This window comes from Melanostigma gelatinosum, assembly GCF_949748355.1.
Source record: "Melanostigma gelatinosum genome assembly, chromosome: 1".
Taxonomy (NCBI): domain Eukaryota; kingdom Metazoa; phylum Chordata; class Actinopteri; order Perciformes; family Zoarcidae; genus Melanostigma; species Melanostigma gelatinosum.
The window spans coordinates 25025713-25046801 of record NC_136634.1 but is presented as its reverse complement, the minus strand read 5'-3'; the positions used below and the strand labels follow the sequence as shown (position 1 = coordinate 25046801).

At 44.2% G+C, this 21089-nt stretch overlaps 1 pseudogene across 1 annotated transcript in view; it reads left to right on the top strand.

Annotated features, from left to right (window-relative positions):
- Nucleotides 1-17586, top strand: part of LOC306782290 (synaptic vesicle glycoprotein 2B-like) — a 38425-nt pseudogene extending 20839 nt beyond the window's left edge. Inside the window, exons 5-13 of the transcript in view lie at nt 4269-4402; nt 4813-4968; nt 10284-10400; nt 10668-10743; nt 10861-10949; nt 14369-14502; nt 15868-16065; nt 17044-17203; nt 17403-17586. The product of the transcript in view is annotated as a synaptic vesicle glycoprotein 2B-like (transcript). The remainder of the gene's footprint in view (nt 1-4268; nt 4403-4812; nt 4969-10283; nt 10401-10667; nt 10744-10860; nt 10950-14368; nt 14503-15867; nt 16066-17043; nt 17204-17402) is intronic.
- The last annotated feature ends 3503 nt before the right edge of the window (nt 17587-21089 follow it).

Here is a 21089-nt window from a genome sequence, read left to right as displayed (position 1 = left end):
ACTCACTCCGAAGGTGGTCATTTCTGAAGGTTCAGTGGTTGTGGCCTTGGTGGCGTTGGTCATCTTCGCTATTTAAGATAATTTGTTCTTATTTCAGTATGAGGCTCTTGGTTGAGGTTCCGGGTCTGCAATGGCTATGGCGCTCCAGTGGTTCACCCTTTATAGGTGGGTAGACTCCTCCCTTGTCCGTGGGAGGAGTCTCTCCTTTACTTCTCCTTTTTCCTTCAACTTCCCCTTAAAGCACGAGGCAACAGTGGCTGCTACCCCGCCCTTAATGGCGGCACAGATTATTAGGCCCACGATCACAATTCCAACTATCATCATTAAATAAGGCCAAAGCCAGGAGAACAAACTCCCCATCCAGCCCCTTATGACCGTGAATCCTTCTCCAATTTTCCCTGCCAATTCTTCCACTACGATTGTTGCGGTCCCGACCATGGAGGCTCCTGTTAGTTCGATCCAACTGCACTCGTGTTCTCGTCGGCCGCTCCCGCAACTCAGCCAGTGTTCTTCTGGCTCGGAGCACGTTCCGTTCCCATAGAGGCGCTTAGCCCCTACCCATTCAAATCCTTTGTCTTCTTTACCCTCGCAGAGGCTTTTCCTGAAGGCGTGGCCCTCAGCAAGAAAGACGGTAGGGTCTGTTACCGGGGGGATGATTTGGCCGTTCACATTCACTCTGTCTTTCATGCGATGGCCCAGGATTAAGTTGGTACAGCTGCTGGTTAGAGGCCCTGACCATCTCCATTTCTTATCTTTATCCTTCACCCAGGTTACCTCTTGCACGTGGGTTTCATATTCAGCTCCATAGTGGTTCTGGCAATGGTCTTTCCATCCTGGCACAGTCTCACAATGTCCCCCGGCCAGGCTGATGTTGCAGGTCGTGTTTCCTTGGTTGCATTCCATCTTCCAGGGCCGCGGGCCTATATATGGTTCTGGTCGGCTCCAAACCCCAGGCCAGATATCTCTTTCTTTCGAGTATACTGTGGCCAGGTACTGATACTTCACCCAGTAGTTTGTGGTTTGAGTTAGACATGGCACCACCCATTCTAACACTTCATCCTTCTGTAGGCCCCACCAGGTTGAGCTGTCGTCCCTGGTGTGGGCCTCTTTCCATGCCTGCAGGGTTCCTTTGATCGTCTGATTCGTTTTCAGGCCTGTGCAGTCATATAGCCACGTTCCCCAAGCCCGGTACCACTCTTGCCAGAGTGTGCATCGCGGGGAGGCTCCGTCGGCTAGATACTCTGTTCCATGCAGAGCGTTGAACATTTTGGTGGTCACACAAGTGTCAATTTTTTGGAAATCCCCTCTTGGGGCTGTCATTAAATCCTCGGGTTTCGGCAGTTTTTGTACATACATGTCGGTTGTCCTTGGTCCCAAAAGGCCGTAGCTGGCTCTGGAGTATCCCTGCGTGAAGGCCCCCTTGAAATGCGTTAGCGGGGTTATCCATATCCATGGCAGGGTGTTGTTGAGCCACTCCTCGTGCTGGGCATTAGGTAGATAGATGTTCTTATGAGCCTGATACTGTGGTTTGTTAACCGGAGTTATCACGAAGTACTTCTGCTTTTCGCAATAAAAGAACACATTCCAGAAGCACTTATCTAGGAGAGGGAGCTTGTTCGTTTTACAATGCTTGGTCCACTTCCTCCTCCTATTTCTCCGAAGACTGTCACTCGGATTGAATTGTGGCGGCGGCTGCCATTCTTTGTCCTCTTGATTGTCCTCTTGAGCCGTAGGTAGTACTTCCTCTTCTTCCTCTTCTTCCTCCTGCGTGACATTGTCGGCTCGGCTGGTGATGTTGTGCTGCTGGTGGTTGGTGGTGTTACCTAGTGGCTTCACTTTAACGTTGGGCGCCACGTGTTAGATCCTGGGGTACTTCTGGCCCGATACGGAGGCTACTTACTGACTCAGCTCTCTATTAAAAGATTGTCGAGCTGGTGTTCTTGCGAGGGAACTCGCCTGGCTCTTCTAACTGCCGTCACTCCCGACGTCTACCCTGCTTCCTCCGGTCTGAGTGCACTCGGTCGAGGGGCCACCCTGACCCCGGGCGCTCCTACCAGTCGCGTCGGTTATGGCAGCTTCCCTCTTATGGATCCGTGCTCTTGGTAAATGCCAGGTTAGGTTTTAACGGCTAGGATCTCTTCTTTCTAAAACCGTAAGGGATTGTTAAGTGGATTCGGTCTCTAGGATAACCTTACAGAACTCAGTTGTTAGACATACAATGGCTTTAACTTTTTACTGCCACGAGGAACTTTTTACTACTTGAGCAAATGAATGCACTTGAGAAATTTACTTTAAATACAGATTAGATATTTATTGCAGGTTATATTTAGTTAGTTTGCAAGGCTTAAGCTACAGCTCTCATTAAATGTTACTACACTTGATTCTTCTTCAGATTATACTCATTAGTTTTAGATGCCGAGACGGCTCGGTTGGAGCTGGACCCTCGGGCTCCTCCTGCTCTCGCAGCGAAGTTCGGCCAACAGTCCACAAAACTCAGTACAAAGTCTTTCTAGGGCTGCTGCGTCTTCTCCATTGTTCAGTTGTTAACGGCGAGCAGTGGGGAGAGGAAAATCTCCGTCTTTCAATTCTTTGTCCACGAACTGCGGTCTTCTTTCCGTGAACAGAGACGAAGTCCTCGGATACTTCAGTTGCGATCGTCCGTATCTTCTTCTCAGAGCACTTGGACGGCTCTCGTGTAGAAATCCCAGTTTGCAGCTTGCAAGCGTCTCCTTTTATTCATGATTTGGGCTGTCTGTTCTGCCCCCTCCTATCCAACACATGATCTCATTCCCCCACTCACTTGAGTGGGCGTTTGGTTCTGGACATGTCCAGACAAGTCCAGACAAGTTCAGACTTATCCTATATTATATATATTATGCCTCTATGACTCATCTCTTGCAACAGTCTTTTCCGATCCACACCCAAAAACATCTGTTCCTAACTTCACTCTTTCTGCTGACTCATCATGACAAAACACTCTTCCCACATCTCGGCTCCGGTCACACAGAATATTATTATAATCAGTTTTTACATTTGTTAAATCACTCTATGCATTAAACATTCGTTACATATTCATTAAACATTTTTTTATATAATGATCATAAACCTTATCTTTTGATTACACTTTAACTATTGATTTCTGAGTACATACTTTGTGCTTTTATATCCTGACTCTCCCTTGAATGTGCAAGCATGTATCCGAGGCAGCTCTGTGGGCTCAACTCTTCTCGACAAGCTTAGCTGGCAAGAATACAGAAAGGAGACAATGAAAGGGGGCAAGTCATCATCTGAGCCTTGGTAAATTTCCTTAAGAAAACAGGAAGGTGCTTTATCTCCTGTTGCAGATACCTTTGTCCACAGCTTACAGGAAACCGTTTTAACACACAGCAGGTGCTTCCTCTTAGGCCATTGTGACACATCTTACAGACTATTGCAAAGACCATATAAAATTTTTTTTACGGTTACAGTACACAGGCTGCGATGTTGAGTTGTGGCCTTAACCTGCTTTGTTGGGGGCATCATGACTTCTCAGTGCTTTTTCAGTCTGGGCTGGACCCTGGGATCAGCATCGACAATGGCCCTCATGCTTATTTGGGGACATGTCACCAGTATATTGGTAATAGCTATATGGACAGCACTAGTCAGCCCGTTTCTCTACTCATCTCCACTGCCCCAGGTGATTTCCTGCTCGATTAGTGCTGCGCAGTTTACTCGTATGGGCACCTTGGGCATCCTCCTGGCGGCCTCACGAAAAACAACGAGTCTCGAGGATCAGGATTACAAAGCTCTTATTGATTCCACTTTGTCAGCTTACTCGCATCTGACGCTTGATGTGGGGGAGGCTATGTCATCTGCTTGTGGGAAGCTCCGCCTCCTGGGGTCTTAACTATCACTTTGTTGACATAAAGTCTTGAGAGTAGGCGGGAAAAGGCTACGTTTAAGTTGTAGTGAAAAGTTTCAGTTTGATGGACACCTGACCCACATATGCACTCATTTTCTGTTCTCATAAATTAGTTAAGTATGTTGAGTTTTCTCTAAACTAACTAATGATCATAGTATGCTGTTGTAGTCGTGTGTATTATACAGTAAACTGTAGAATTATGCAACATTTTGGAACAAAGAAATGTCCCACCTCCTACTTGAAAAAGTACAATGGTATAAATAAATGCTGCAAAGAAATTGATAGTTCAAATGAATAAAAGCACCTTATTAGTTACGGTAAACAATCCCAGTGTGTGTGTGTGTGTGTGTGTGTGTGTGTTGTACAGGTTGGGGGTTCAGCATGGGCACAGAGTTCCAGTTCCACAGCTGGCGGGTGTTTGTCCTGGTTGCGGCTCTTCCTGCTATCGGCTCTCTGGTTGGACTCACCTTCATGCCTGAGAGTCCCCGCTTCCTCCTGGAGGTGAGACTGCACACATGTTTATAGTGCACTTCTACTCCAACACTAATGCAAAGGACGAGCACTTCACTGTTCAAATGTCTCTGAGCGCTTCATTAAACCTCAACCATCGGAACTAAATCATCTAAATGCAAATTAAAGTGCTTGTGATTTAGACCCGGAACACATGACCCCTCTGATGGTGAACAAATCAACAAAGGAGCCGATTCAACTTGATACTTGATGGGAGTGCTTTCATCTTTGGGGCCTTGCATATACCTGAGATGCACTAACCCCATGCAGGTCCACTGCTCACTGCTTCTACCTGATGTTGGTTTGAGTTTATGGTGACGACATTGCAATTTAGTGACTGGATTATTTTTACATTGCTGTGTGCATGCTTGTATGCGTGTGTTTGTGTGTGTTTTGAGCAGAATGCCAAACATGATGAGGCATGGATGATCCTGAAACTGGTCCATGACACCAACTGGAGGGCCAAAGGACAGCCAGAGAAAGTCTTTACTGTGAGTACATGTCACTATCCAACATGCATGTAACAGTTCAGAAATATTATTCAGATATGAATGGATGTATACTTCCTGCAAATGCTTATTGCTGAAATGTGAACCATTATCGGACCTTATGCATCTAGTAACCCCATAGCGAGGTATCAGTTCTGTTTGCAGCCACTTTATTACGGTCTGTGCGTCTTCTCTTTTAGTTGGGATTGCCTCCACCCACTTTGAGAATCTGTCCACCATTACCAAGATGTACCTTTTTCCTTGTACTCTGTTTTCAGGTCCCATGTCCGTGAAGTCTATGCTGATGTCCTGGAAGCAGGCTGATGGTACAGGATAAGAGCCCATAGGTGCTTTGTATGGTTTCTTCACATTGTGCTCCCCACAGGTGGTGCATTCGTCGCAGAAGAGGGACACCATACTCTCCATGTGTGGATGCCACCACAATACTTGCATTCTTTGCAATGTTCTTTTCTTTCCTTCATGCGTTGGTCCATGTGCCTCTGATATCAGTGAGACACACAATTCTGCTGATGCTACCACTCTGCCGTCATGGGATCTCCAAAGTCCACTTTCTCCTCTTGTTGCTCCTTTCCTTTGCCATTCGGACCATTCGTATGATCCAGCCTTCTTCTGTATGTCAATCAGTGTTTTCTCAGTGAGTGCTGGCTCTTGTACGGCTGCCTTCAAAACCATCTGTTTTGGTCTGTATCCTCCCACTGTGTTTGTGGTGCTTGGTTGACATGTTCTCCAGAGCGAGGGTCATTTGGCGTCCATGGCTCAGTGCCTCCTAGTGGTGGCTGGTATGGCTGGTATGGCTGTCCAGCTTGATCCTGACTTCTCGGATCCTGATTGCCTCTCCCTCTCTGGTAACTTCCTCTTCTTCCACGTGGTGGGCCTTGTCGTTGTGGCTGACCACGCGAGCGGCAGTCACGTGCGTAGTGACCTGGCTTTCCACAGTTGTAGCAGTAGAAAGTTCCTCCTTGGCCATCCCCTTGCCATGGTTGTTGCATCATCATCACCGGGAACACTTGTTCTGCTTGTGCTTCCTGTTGAGCCATCTGTTTCTTTTTATCTTTAGCAATCTTTTGAGCCGCATCAAGCTCTGCCAGCTGTCTCTTCATTAGTGACACTTGCAGTGCTTTGAGCTCCACATCCGATCCTTCCACTGCTGCCCTGTGTTTATCATAGTGATGCAGTACATGTTCTCTCCATGCCGGTTGAGTGAAGGAGGCAATACCCACGGTATTTTCAATCGCCTCTTTTACTTTTCCGGGCAACCCTTTGGTCACCATGCTCCTCCAGAGTGCTAATGATGTCTGAGATGTATCTGGGGATTCTCTGAATGTTGTTCTCCACACTTGCTCAGCACGAGCTAGGAGATCGGCAGCAGCCTCCCCAGGCTTGGCCACGAAGGTGGACATTTGGCTGTGGTCTGTTGGAGTAGGGTACTCTCTTCTTAGGGACTGATGTAGTGCCAGCCTGACACTGCCTATTGGTGTGGAATCTGGCATCTGCTGCGTTCCAGCTGCATTTTCAATTTTGTTCAGTGTGTGCTGGTCAGTAGCTCGGGCCAATAGGCCTCTGTAGTCACCCAGTGCTAGGTTGTGTGTTGACGTGAATTTTCCCAACTCACTGATCCATGGCTCTGCTCCTGAAGTTAGCGAAGGCAGTGCGGCCAGCAGTGTCGTCATATCCATGAAGGAGAAGGGAGTGAATGCCATTCGACGAGGTGCGGCGGCTGTTGGAGCCGGCCTGAGGGGCATCATGGGAATGCTGCGGAATGGTAGCCCACTTCGTGTTTGTCCCGCCTCCTCGGCCGTGCCTGTGAAGTGTCCGTCGATTTTCAGTGTCTTTAGTGTCTTTACCGGTGTCTTTCGCTGGTAGGTAGACTGTTCTCCCTCATCATCTTCTTCTCCAACCTCCTCTTCCTCTTCACCTGGGTGGTAAAAAACCGACTGTTGGACGCTAAACCCTGCAGCTGGCCCGCCATGCGGAGGCGATTTTGGTAGCAGCCCTTCCTCATCCTCCTCTAGGGTGAGACTTGTCATCTTTGATTGTAGATCAGGGAGCTCTACAAAGTCGAGCGCGCTTAACATACGTGTCTCTCTTCTTTCTGCCACTTCCTGTCTGCGATTGATTTCTTTGGTGAGGCGCTCAATGTCTGCTGCTGCTGCTGCTTCCAGTTCTTCATCATAAGCGTCTGCACACGCTCCGCTTAAGATCCTTCGTCTAGGTATGTTTGGTGTTTGGAGTTCACGGAGGCGTTCTTCCAGTACACTTACTGTTCTTTCAACTTCCTTTGCTTTTCTTCTTCTATTCTTCTCTTGGGGGGAAATCGGTATTTCCAGACTTCCTTCCTCCACTGTGAAGAATCCTTTCAGTTGTCCTTTTTTCACCTCCCTCTGTGGGGCCTGTATGAAGGGGTTGGAGGGCACCTCCTCTGGAGGTGGAGGTGGTAGGTCAGGATACAGATTGCTTTGTTCCTGCTCATGCTTATTTTTGTTGTTAGGAGCGAACGGGTTGTTGTCATATGAGGGAGGGGCTGAGGGTGTTAAGGACGGAGATATGCCTCTGCCATATCTGGCGGCCTCTAGTGGTGAGCTTACTGCTCCAGCTGCCAGCTTCATCTCGTCCTTCTGTTCTCCAATGGGCATCGGCTTCCTGTCCATCCTCTTTCTGTCATAGTCAAAGCACCTCTTGATGTAGGGCCACACTCCTTTCTCTTCATCCACGTGGGTTGACGCCTTTCTTTTTCCCATGTTCAAACTTTTAGGATTTCTGTCATCCCAGTCTTTCTTCTTCTCTTCGTAGTGTTTCACTACTTCTTTGTTTATCTGTTGCAGCTCCTCTTCCGTTGGGGGACGATTCCCACGTTCTCCATCCCAAATGCCTTTATCCTTCCATCTCTTTATCATTCTCTTGTACGCTTGCTGCTCTACTGGCCAATGCTTCCTTCTACCCTTCATCCTACTCTGATCCTGCACATCATTCTCCAAATTGCACAGATAAGTGCGCTCTTTGCCTGCCATGTCTACCTCCTCTTCACTGTCTCCACTAATATGAAATATAAAACGTTTGGATGCAGTATTCCCAAATGTCCACCAGATGGAGCCAAAGCACCTGTCAACTGTTCTTGTCTGTCCCTAGTAACTATTTCTCTGTCTGGGCTGCAGCTGGCCCTTATCTACAATTTTCACTCCCTTGAGCCTCTGTGCCTTTGCTGTGTCTTCGCTCCTAAATTTGTTGACGGTCCCTAGGGAACCAAATTTCCATCATCTGTAATCTCCCTAACTCTACCAGTAAAACTGACACGTATATTAACCCTCAGCTGTCTCTCTCACACATGTACGCTTCACGCAATCACTCTCACCCATACCAAATTGAAACCATACACTGCCATCACTGAAATACGCACAAATCACATATAGATGATCTGTTCTTATAGCGTTTTCACGAGCACGGTCCCCGAAGGAAATGGCATTACTCAACAATCAATCCTTCTCAAACTCAGCAAACCGACTGCAGTGCCGCTGGCTTCTTAGCCACCACACAAATGACAAACTGCTTTTCAGCAAACAAATACAGTCAAATAATAAACACTTCTTTCCCTAACCTAAAACAACAAATGCAGTAAATCAACAGAACAATTTAAAACACATAACCTAGGGATCTTCTCTCGTCCCTGTTCGTTCCTGGTTACTTTTCCTTTAAACTTCGTCCGTTATCAACGACACATCGGTTACCTTAAGTTCTGTGCTCTCGTGCAGAAACTACGTCTAGGCTACTCTAAGCAGAGATAGCATGGTTTTCCACTACACGCCACACACAAACCTAGTGTCCGGAGACTTGATGGCCTTGATACGGTATTTATTCACGGTCTATTTTCTCTATTCAGTTTTCAATGACCTTTAACACATATCCCCGTCATGTTATGCAGTTTTCTTCGTAGTCCAAAACGTTTTATAAATTACGGTAAATATTACGCTATTTGTGGCAAGAATTCGAATGCTTCGGACTCCACGCGTGACCGCGCTTCTTCCTACTTCACTCTACAATACCACAAATGCGTTATCTTTCGCCTTTTATCTTACGTTTTCTGTTGGACTCATTCACTCATGTGTACAAACCCCCCAAATGGCTGTATAACAACTCTGTTGCAGGTTGATTATTCTGTATAAGTACGCTACGACTATGTCATACTCACAGTTCGGTCAGTCTGATAAAATTTGGATTATGTCTATAAATACAATATGCAGAATTCAGTTAAATAGGTTTCTGCTCACCTTAGTTTGTACCGGTACAATCAGACTTTCCCCGAGCTGCGCGCACGGCCCTGGCGGCAATTACCGGGATCCCAGCCTCACGGGAAAAACGCCTTTTGGTTCTGAAATCACAAAGAGAGGTCCGTCATTTCTCCAATCCGATGCTCTGTATCGTGGCTGCCCGCATCCTCCACCAACTTTGTTGTGAGAAAAACTTATCTCCCACACTCAGAGCGGATTTAAGAGGACAACGAAAGCTCTCAAGAGGCGTTTAGTTATATCAAAAGCAATAGGTTTATTATCAACAAAGTTATGCAGCCCCGCAATTCAACATGCATGGGTTTCTAATAGCTTCACTCTCAATCGAGATCCGCCATAAGAACAACGCTTGAACAGAGCAGCGCAGTAATTCATATAGGTTCCTCTTATGGAAGCCCATTGGTCAAAATCAAAGAAGCAGGCGGAGCTTGTTTGTACAAGTAAGCCACCTGGTAGGAGCCTGGACAAATCCGTCCACACTGGCCCGTCCCAGAAGGCGTAGTCATCTGTCAGTGTGTTATGAAATGTTGTAGACTGCGGGGGGGGACTGGTTTAATACAGCCCGAGGCTGTTGGGCCTACCCTAAGATGGCGGCACTGCCCTTGTGACGCAGTTAAGCCAGTAAACTTCCACTGCTTCTCCCTCGCCCTACCGTCTCATATGAGTATTGCCCGAGTAACTATTAAAGCTAAAACTATTAAAGCTGCTATAAGCTATTTTATCCATACTAACTGCGAAACCGTAGAAGGTGTAAAATATTACACCTTAGAAGAAATAAGATTGCATAGCATTTTATCAATACAAGAAGAGACTGGAGCTCAGTGATGGAGGCCGAGGCTCAGAGGAGGGATTCCCTCCAGAATCACTTTAGTTCTGGTCCAGTTTCTGTTCACACCGACTTTTTACAAACCAACCAAGAGAAGTAAACATTACGTTATACAGACTGACTGCTAACTCATTGATTGAACAGGTTTGGCAATTGCCATGATTATTATTATGACATCGAGAAATCAAATTCTGTGACTGACGGAAGTCGATGCAGCACTTTGATGCTTGTGTGTATATGGAGCATATAGCCAGCAGCACTTCTTCTACTTCTCATATGTCCCAGGTGGTGAAGAATGTGGCATCACTCCTGTCTGCCCAACTGAGGTCTGCTACACTCTTGATGGCCATCATCTGGTTCTGCATGGCCTTCAGGTTAGTTCATGATGTCATGTGTTGTCAGTCCTGAGATGTATGTATGGGTGTGTGTAGCAGTGAATGCCGATAACAGAAAAATCAACCCAACAGAACCGTGTAAATGCAGTCTTTAGGTCCACAAGGACGCCCAGAGAGCAAGGCCATATTGACATGATGAAGCAGAGGAGCAGTCCTTTCTGATGTGATAGACAGTCTGCAGTCTTTCTGACCTGGTTGCACTTGTTTTATGCACCTTTCACTGATCCAGCCTCCTCTCTATCACAGTTACTATGGTCTGTCCGTTTGGTTCCCTGACATGATCAAACACCTTCAGCATGAGGAGTACGAGTCCAGAGTCAAGGTAACGAAGCAGCACCGATCACTTTCTCCTGCTCTTGTGACAGCGAGACATTCTGAATGTGTCCATGGTTTGAATTAACATTGTTTGGTTTTAAATACCTGCTTTGTGTCTGTTCAGGTGTTCCATAGAGAGCGAGTGGAGAACTTCCACTTTAACTTTTCTTTGGAGAACCAGATCCACGAAGAAGGAGAATACATCCACGACAAGTAAGTCTCGCTGTATTACCTCCTGGACACAAAGCAAACAGAGATTCACTCGGTGTGAGGTCTATACTGCTTTGACTGATGACCAGTGTGAAGACGTGTTTGTTTGAACAGTCATAGCCGTGTCCTCTGAGACAGATACTTTCCATTTACTGCTTGGAAACCTCCCCCTAGTCAACATCGGAGTTATTATTATCTCAATCAATCATTTCATTCTCAGTTATGTTCTTATCAGAAACTGTGCTTTGCATGCTGACTTGTGTTGTATGTGTTGTATGTGATGCCCTGGAGCTCATAAAACATTAGCAATATGCTCATAGACAGAACAAAGACATTAAAGACAGTAAACCTTGACCGGTTTATGAAGGCTTCATGCTTTTATTGTATCACTCTTTTCAGATCCTATAAACAAGAGAGTTGTGTGTTGTGTACATGCCAGAGGTTGACTCTCCGTACAGGTGAAGTTAGTACAGATACACCAACAGTGTTGTTACAACCCCACGAATCCATCGCTTCCTGTAGCTGAACGTTTGAGAACTCAGTATAGCGTGAAAGTGTATGCAGCAGTGACAGGACAGAATGCTGCTTAAATGTGTTCTTGAATGAACTAAAATACATGAACCTGTGAAAAAGGTGACAACTCCAGTACCAAACTAACTTCAGGCTTAACTGAATGACGGTACATCGCCATGACAACTAACGCTGAACACCTGACTTAATCTAGAGCAGGTTGTGTTGAAGACAAGAGATCGACTTGAATAAGAGCAGCCTACTGACCAATCAGAGCTCGGTGTGAGGATCGTAAATTAATGTTACACAAATAATATTAACAAGTCATAATCCAGACTACAAGAGTTTAAACTGACACATGCAAGAAAAGGCTAGCTGGCAATACATCTCAGACTGGGTGAATGTGTAAATGAACAGATTTATAATATGTCTCATCTAGAGCACGACAGATCTGACCATAACTACATGTGTGAATATTGGTCAATTAAAATGCTGCAGATGTATTCTCATGTTTTTGTAGGACAATATTTTAGCCTTTTCCTTTCAGCTGAAACCCAGTGGTGAGAAACAGACTTGGGAGCAAATAGGAAAAATAAATAGTCTGTATTCTTTAATCCAATATTAATATCATTCATTATCTTGTGTGTTAGTCTCTTGAGCCGTGTGTTACAGTGTGACATGTTGGAGTCCTTTCTGACAGTCACAGACTGGATGTATTGTCTTGTGTTACTTTGCTCCGGTTACTTTAATGTTTGCTGTGGTGATTAGAAGTCATGGAAGAAAAACTTATTACCGCTTTGAATTATGTTTTTATCTGTATTTCACACAACTGGTGTTGCATCTTGAAGACAAAGGCCAAAATAATGTGAAACATGTGTTGCATAATCATGTGGATGCGTCTAAATCGCATGTCCTCCGGGACAAAGGATCCTAATTGACTTACTATTTTCTGTTTTTCAACACATGTTGTGCCACCACCATGTAGTGCACTGCTAAGAGGTCGTGGTCATGTCACGTATTTCTGTGAGATCAGGTTGTAAATCTTCAATAGGTTTCAGTTTTGACCTTGTTTTTTTCTGATATGTCCGTGCGCAACCAATGAGATCACACCGGCGCATGACATAACCTGTAATACAAGATGGATGAAAGGGAAGAAAGGATTTAATGCATGCAGACCTTCGTGATCTTGTTTTTTAAATTCTCCAGTTCTATAAAGTGAAGTCAGTGCTTCATGTGTTAAAGCTGCATTCACTCTAGTGTCCACCAGGGGGCGACTCCTCTGGTTGTATAGAAGTCTATAGAAAATGACTCTACTTCTCTCTTGATTTATTACCTCAGTAAACATTGTAAACATGAGTTTATGGTCTCAATCTCTAGTTTCAAGTCTTCTTCAATACAGCATGATGTTCACAGTCTGACTGTGTAGTGCTCTGTGTATTGCCTCTCAGTCAATGAGCTTGTAGATGGCTTCAATTTTAAAGTTAAAAATATGATTGATGCCATTGCACCCACTAAAGTGAAGGTTGTCTCGGGTAAGCAAAGATCTCCTTGGAGAAATGCTATGCTGGTCAAAATAGAGAAACGAGAGTGTCGGAAAGCTGAGCGCAGGTGGCGAAAAACTAATCTCCAGGTTCACTGTGACATCTATAAAGAGAGACTTAGTTTCAAGTCTTCTTCAATACAGCATGATGTTCATTTAGTACATTATGGTCCATTTAGAGTCAAACAGGCCATAAAGCAGGGGATGCTTTAGGGCGGGTCTATCTTATGATTGACAGATCTCTACCACAAAGTTTTCCGGTCTGCGAGTAGTCAGTGTTTCTGTTTTACATCTTTAACCCTTCCATAGTGTGTTTCACTTCGTGAAAGTTAATTGCAACATTTTGGTCTCTAAAAATGTCTTATTCAGTGTTGGGTTGCACTTAGCTCCACCCTCTCGTGTCACTTCTGGTTATATCCAAAGATAGCAATGTTCAAAATACTGAGCTAGAGGCTTCAAACCGGCAGTCACCAATAGGTGACGTCACAACGATTACGCCCACTTCTTCTACACAGCCGATGGTTTTAACCCGTCTTTCTGTCGATTCAGTGCCTGACTGATATAATGCAGTCATACACATCCTGTCTTGATAGACGTTATATTTTGTTCTTTAACTGATATACTTTGGTGACGTATGTTTATGACCTCAGGGTTCATTCAGACTGAATGGGAAGTTTATATGTTTTAGTCTTTCGTATAATTGTCTATAATCAGTGGATCTACTGACAGCACAGACATTGTGCTGTGTGTAAGGGGTGCGCCGCATGTATTTTAGATTTGAAATATAGCCTACGTTAATGGTATCTAAGGTTTATCCTTGTGGTTTCTATTCTGTTCTTTCAATTTACTTTGCATACATTTTTACCTCTATAGCTCTATAGAGCTGTGTTCACTCTGAGCAAAGCTTTTGCACACAGATTGCATCACCTCGACAGCTGAATCTCAGAATGATGAGCTGGGAGGACACTTGTGAACCTGGGGTTGCTGTTGGGTTCTTTAACACAATGAGAGAGTGCACCTTTCCCAGTACAGATATATACAGTATGTTGCACTACTGTATATTATTTAACTTCTATGCTTTTTGCAGAATTGAAACAGAATGGGCTTTAACTGTCAATCAAGCATGAATAGTATAAATATACAGGCTGCCATTGAATATATCATATTGCCATGGAGATCATCATTCCACTACTTTGCCTCTGACAGTGTGTCTATCTGTCTATCTCCATGGCAGTATTAACAGTGGTAGCCATCTTGGATTTAGCACAGTTGAACCCATTCCTAGCATCCTGATTCTGTGCTGCCACAGCAGTAGAAGTGAGAGTCCATGCTTTCTGTCTGTTGGTGTTTGTGTCCCATCCCATTCCCATAGGTTCATCAGTATAGAGATGAAGTCAGTGAAGTTTGAGAGCTCACTGTTTGAAGACTGTCACTTTGAAGACATCAAGTCCACAGACACTGTGTTTGAGAACTGCACCATCCGTTCCACTGTCTTCTATAACACAGGTAGGTCCAGCTGCAGCAGGGCTGGGAAGAACCCAGAGAATAAGAGTGAATTACGGTTACAGCTTAAATATGAGGTGGGTTGAACCAAAAGCTTTACTCTCAGGTCAGTGTGGGGTAACACGGACCACACCTGAACCAACACGCTGTGAGCTGGCTCGATCTAGACCTTGTTTGTCTGTAAGGTTGTCTATGTGGGAAACAAGTGTGCCCCGTATGAGCCATCATCGTCAGGCAGAGAGTCTGTAGTTAGAACAGTGAGGTACTTTTAACATAAATGTATTAGATACTGAGTAGCATTGTACTGTAGGAATTAGGAATGCAGATACTGTGAAACGATATAACTATAATATACAGTAATCTAACCAAGCTTGTTTGATCTTTCACCACAACACACATCTACATTGGATTATGAAGATCATGTATTACAGGATACAAGGATCCGGTGCTCCTTTATGGTCAAAGGACTCCCCCCACAGTCCATTAAAAAGGCTTCAGTGGTAGAAGTGCAATGCAGGATAAAGCATGACTGGTGTTCCACAGGTGTTTTACCTCATGATCCAATAAATGCACCTCTCATGACATTTAAGCTGAATATATTTTCACCTGGGTCTCCTCTCATTGCATACACAATCTTTTTTATGCAATAGGGCCTCGTTAGTTGTTGTGGTCCCAGGTTTTTGTCAATAGCGGCTCATTTTTCATCATAGACTCATCGTCCCAACCTAACATTCACCTGAGCCTCCTCCCATTAGAAACACAAGCTCCGTTACCGTAAACCATGCAATATCGCCCAATACAATTCTGACTTTCTACTAACATTACGTTACATTTTCACTGTTCCTTTCCGTCCACACCATACAAGTTAAAAACGTTGTATTTAGACTCAGTTTAGAACCTTTTCTTTCTTAATGTTTTGAAGCATAAATACCAATTATGTTTTATTATTTAATCAATTCAGAGACATCTTTAAACTATGTTGATATATTTGGTTGGCAACTGAAGTCATTGATGAAATACGGTCACTTTGCATCTGACAGAGCTAAAGGGGACCATGAGCCCATGATGTAATAATGCTGGTGCCTCGGTGTCACACGTCCGGGACATGACAGAGTGCCGTTAACGGGATGCAGAGAGCAGAGTCTGCAGATACAGACGTCACACACACTTCATCCGGCTCACAAGTGATGAGAGAGGGATTCTTTTTCAGAACATTCCTTCATATTATACCTTTAATTAATCAAATCTAAGATCAGTAATAAAATTCCAATTGAATGAAACCTTGCCATGCGGTTGGCTGAACCAGGTTCAACCAGTTGAGTTCTGTATGTTTCCTCTCATGTTTCCTGGTCTCCCTGTTCTCTGTAGACCTGTGGGAGAAGTTCATTGACTGTAAGATGGAGAACACCACCTTTGAGCACAACAAACAGGGCTGCCACCTGGATACGGTGGAGGAGAACGACGTTCTAATTTACCTGGTCAGCTTCCTGGGCAGTCTGGCTGTGTTGCCAGGCAACATCATCTCAGCCCTCTTCATGGACAAGATTGGCAGAGCCAAGATTATAGGTGGTTATCATTTACTGATGACTGTTGATTGTTGATACGTACATTCTGAAAATGTTCACTATTAATGAACAATGCATTCTCAGAAGAGATGATGACCAGCCTGACTAGTCTGGCTCTGAGACTAAAAACAGACGATTGATTCATCTGTTGGTCCAGAGCATGTTGGACCAACAGTAGAACATGCTGTCAGTTGAAATGCAGGGATTGAATCAGTAACGAGGCAATAACATATACAATTCAACCTCCATGCCACTGCCTTCACGTATCACAGGATTCATTTCCAAGGACCAGATGAAGCCAGGAAGCATCATTTACTATGAGAAGCTGGTCCTCAGCAGGTTTACTCTCCTGACTGTTGTCACTGTTAGATAAGGAGACATGCAGGAGGATGCTTTCTGTTCAAAGGGCCAGTTTCACTTGTGATCTGCAGCCTCATCGCTAGATGCTGCTTTAAAGAGTGTCGCTTAATGAGCTGTTCTATAAGTGACTGTGGACATTTATCATTCTGTAATCACACAAAAACATCTCAGTCTGCTCAAGTACAACTAGCTACCTCACCCTCACTATTAGTGTATTAATGGATGAACATTTCACCATAAACAACAGATCAAATGTTCATATCAACAGTCCAAATGAGCCAAAAGTACGCGAGGGATGATTTAACAACTGGTAATTATCATTAATAATCCTGCCTCTGATGTCTCCCTGCTGGAGATGAGTTTCCATGGTTCATCTCAGTGCTAACGGTTCAGCACACTGCTGTGTTTCAGTGATCAGCTGTTGGCCTTCATAGAGACTTCATCTCTTCCAGCTGTTCGCTCTCTTTGTCTGGTCTGTCATGGTGTTGGTGCTGCTTCATTTCTGCCAGCTTATGTTTTTGCTTTTCTTTTGCATTAGTCCAGAACAATGAAGAGAGAAGCTGGAAGTACATCCATTGACTCTACGTGGTTTAATACTGGCATTGTGTGATCTCCTCAGGTGGCGCCATGCTCATTTCAGCAGGCTGCACCGTCTTCCTGTTCCTGAGCTTCAGCCAATCAGCGATCATCGCCTTGCAGTGTCTGTTCTGTGGCGTCAGTGTAGCTGCATGGAACGGCATGGAGGTGGTGACCGTGGAGCTGTACCCTGCTTCTAAAAGGTACCAACCTTTACTGTTGCAGCTGTCTTGATATTCCTTATTGTCATAATGAAGATGCAGGAAAACAATTCTGTTGATTGTTCACATGGATTGATCAAACTTGGCCAACCTGACAGAAATATCACGTTTGAAGACCTTCAGAATCCCAGTAGTGGTGATGTCATGTCATGTCATGTGATGTCGTGTCTCGGTCTCTCAGGGCCACCGCGTTCGGCCTGCTGAACGCTCTGTGTAAGCTGGCGGCGGTGCTCGGCAGCTCCATCTTCACCAGCTTTGTGGGCAAAACCAAAGCTGTCCCCATCCTGTTGTCCTTCGCTGCCCTCGTGTGCGGTGGCCTGGTGGCCCTCAAACTACCCGACACCAGAGGGAAAGTCCTCCAGTGAGATCGGGGGGGGGGGGGGGGGGGGGAATCAATTGATCTGACTTCTCTCTGCATTGGAAGAAAGTAAGAATGCAAAAAGCTCATACCTAATAATATCAATTATTGTTTCATTTAGTACAGAGAGGGACGGCTATTTATGTTCAAAGTGTGATCCTTTAACAATGCAACAAATCCTTACTAACCACATGATGATGGTGATGATGATGATGATGATGATGATGGTGATGATGATGATGATATGACTGTAGAGTAATGTGATTCTGTTTGGCTTGAATCAGAAGATGTAACTGGCCTTCATGTCCTCTGCATGTGGTCTTCAGTACGTCCATGCATGATTGGACTCATGTCAGATCCCGGCCAGATGTTTTCTGTGGCTTTTTGTTTTTAGCAAATAATGTTACGTCTGTGTGTTATAATTCTGAAGGAGTTAAAGTTCCCTTCTTCTTCTTCTTCTACTTGCACTTCTTGATAACAATGTTATTTCAGTGTTGGTATTTACAGATGTGATTGTCAGTTGTCTTTGTCTTGAGCTTCTAGTTCTGGCTTGATGATGATTCTGTGGTCAGTTAAAGAATCATCATTTGGGATTTTAAGAAAGGACATGTCTTCAAATGATTTGGTGTGTTTGGGAAAGTCTTATTCAAAGTGGAATTACAATTGTAATTCTCTTTTTTGTTTGGGCATAACTAATTACACTGCAAATATTGTGAACACCTTCCCATTGTTCATCTTTTTTGTACATATTTGCAGCAGCAGTGTCTGAGTGTTCAAGCCTAGAATGTTTCTTTCACCCTTTTCACGTCCATAAGGCGTTGTTGTTTATGTACCGTTAGAATTAAGACAATGAACATGTGGGAGCAGCCGTTGTGCTGGTAGGGTGCCTGCACATTGCTCTTGTGAAGTGGGACTCAGTTAGTACGTTAGTACGTTAGTACGTGTTGTGTTTGAGGGTCTAACTCTATCAGCTGTTGACTAAAGGTCAGACTCACCGCTCACAGCCACTCGTGCTCCTGAGCTCCTGTTCCTCAGCTGGTCCACTCGTGTGCCCGTCGGATCTCAAGTGATGGACTACTGTCAGTGTCCACTCACTCAGAGGTACCAATTAAATTACATTACAAACATCATCAGTCACCATCACAAAACTTACATCCGTGCATTCATTTTTCACGAGTGAATTAAATTCAACTTCAGTTTCTTGTTCTTGGTTATTTTTACCAAATAAGTGCATCACGAAGAATACACACCACGTGTGTATATATATAGATATATATATCTATATATATGAGATATACATACATGTATATATACACTTGTTTTAAAAGGATGAAATCTTAAGTTGCGTCATGTTCATCTTAATAATAGCAATGAATGCTGAAACTCATTTGTGACGTGTTGACATTATTGCACCATCTGGTGGAAGAAACTGAACGTCGCAGTTTATTTGGACTTCATGTTTGAACGAACAGCAGAAATAAATAATGAAAACGTTTCTCCATTTAATATGAAGGTGGAGGACATCAAGTTAACTGAAGGCGAATTACAACCAGGTGATGAAGTCAGAAGGAGATTCTTTAATAACTAATTGACAAAAGTGTGTCTTTCACCGATCACTGGTGAAAGGACTGAGGTACTCAGAGGGAGTGTTGGATGGAATACTTCAGGATAGTTCTGATAATTGATGATTGAAGTCCATGTTTTGCTTGTTGTGTTATTCATCATTGTAAATTGATACTTTTTGACTGTTTGGTCTCATAAAACAAGCAGGTTGAAGTCATCAACCAGTGATGGGAATTACATTTGCCAAGTAACATAAAAATGAATGATGAATTATATTAAATAATAAAGTTAATAATGTATTATGGAGCTGTGGAACCAAGTCACACCAACATGTATCCTCTCAAACACACACAGCTGTATTATCCACTCACCATCATGTTCACCTGAGCTTTGATGAGTTAATGCAAAGCTCTCTGATTGAAGTTATGGCCCTGCTTATCTTGTCTTACTGACCTCCACCCCGGAGGCTCCGCCCTCTTATCAGCAGCAGCAGCAGCAGCAGCAGGACCATGCAGGATGAAGGCTGTGTTCATCTGTTCTTGTCCAGTTTGATGTTGAATATGTATTTATTACAGAGGCTTGTGTAGATGACTGCATGTTTGTGTAATGTTTCAATGTTTCTTCAACATAATGTGTACGTTTAAAATGTGTTTTATTACAAAGCAAAAGAATCAGATACAGATAGAAGTGACCTCTGGTTGGACTCTGATGGAGCTGATGTTGGTCGGAGTCCAATGTCTTCCAAAGAGACCGTCTCAGTTTACACGGAGTACGTTCTGCTACCGGCCACATGAGGCGGATCTGCTGCTCTGTGCTTGGCTTTCATCTTGAAGCTGAACATATATCACGACTGACACTTACATTCATTCGCTGCTTCACTGACATGTCTTGCATCAGCGCAACAACACGTGGGTTTAGTGTGTTTCATAGAAACCAGGAGGAAACCATTCAGTCCAGATGAGCTTCCGTGCTGTAGATCCATCCATGGTTTGCATGCGGCTGCTCAAACTAAAAGTTGTGTAAAGATTAAAGAGGCCGCTTGGGAGGGAAATTCTACCTTCTCAAATGTCTCACCTCAGCCCGATTGAAGGGGGAGGGAGGAGATCCCCTGCTGCTGGACCACCTGACAGCCCTCAGTCTGAAGCACACTGGCACCTCTACAAGCTTAAAGCTCAGTGACCTGCAGATCTCTGAAACCGAGTTCAAATTCAAAATATCAACAAGTCCCTTCAATAGAAGTGAATGGCAAGGTTTCCTTTAATTGACATAAAACCTCACTGCTTGCTGCATTGCACTATTTTGTTACACATGACTGGAAGTGTGAAGGACCCAGTTGACCTTCAGAGCTGGACCCATGAGAAGGCACCATGTGAGTTTATTCTCTTCCATCTGAAGACAGACTCTGTCCTCTTGTGCTCCAACAACCTCCCCAGAGTTTCAACATTAGACGCTCTTTGGGTTTTGAGCTTCTTTGCAGAATGAGGATGAAGTCCAGCACCTTTCTAACAACAGTAAAATGGCTCATAAACATATTGTATTGATTCATACTTGTGTGTGTGTCACATTGCTGTGAAGCAGAGATAACAAAGCCAACATTTCCTCTCTGCATCATTTAAATCATCGTCTTCCTTTTCATTGCTGGAGGAGAATTCTGTTGTCTGATTTCATTTCTCTTTGTTACTTTATGTTTGTGTGGCTTTGACAAATCAGACCAATAAAATGAGTTCATCAATTCACCAACATTTGTCAGAATTTTTTCAAAGCACATAAAAATCAATAAAATATCTAAAATATATTTTTTTCAACAACCAAAAAGCCCAAGTGGAACACAGCACCACATCCCAGCAGGATGAACAGACATGTGGACTGGTCATGGGTGACATGTGCTTTGAGAGAAACAAAAGCAACCTTTAGAGTTATGTCTGACTTCAGCCTCCACATGATTGG